The sequence below is a fragment of the Morone saxatilis genome, unplaced genomic scaffold, assembly GCF_004916995.1.
Source record: "Morone saxatilis isolate NCDOM2014 unplaced genomic scaffold, NCSU_SB_2.0 Contig17, whole genome shotgun sequence".
In the NCBI taxonomy this organism is placed as follows: Eukaryota; Metazoa; Chordata; class Actinopteri; family Moronidae; genus Morone; species Morone saxatilis.
This window is the reverse complement of record NW_023339729.1, coordinates 25242173-25242683: the sequence shown is the minus strand read 5'-3', so window position 1 is coordinate 25242683 and position 511 is coordinate 25242173.

The window sequence follows — 511 nt, the reverse complement described above, 5'->3', positions numbered from 1 at the left end:
CTTCACTCCCCACGTGCATCAATGTGCAAAGTCTATACTGTGCTAGTTATTGTTTACTGCCTGTCAATGTATGTGATATCAAATCTGGCATCTATTTATTCCTCAAGTATGGCTAAAAAACAAGTGTAAATCTTTTGTCACCCATCGGTTTGAGGAGAACTGTTTTGAAGCCTCGACTTTGGCGTTANNACATGGGTCTCCCAGTCCCTCCTTTCTGCTGTAAACCAAGTGTGAACCTATTGTGACGTCCTTGGCTTTATGGCCGTCGACAGTTTGTTGGAGCCAGTGGCGGTGACGTACTGCGAGTTGAGCTGCTCTCATTGGCTGCGCAGTTTCAACTCGTCTATAGCAGTGAAGTCGACCTTCGACCACCTAATTCTAATCAGTTTGTCCTTGAGTCCTAGTAAACATTTGTGCAAAGTTTGAAGAAATTCCCTCAAGGAGTTCACAAGAATGGGACGGATGGAAAATCTGAAGAAATAATGCCATCGGCTTGGAGGCATTATAGTAC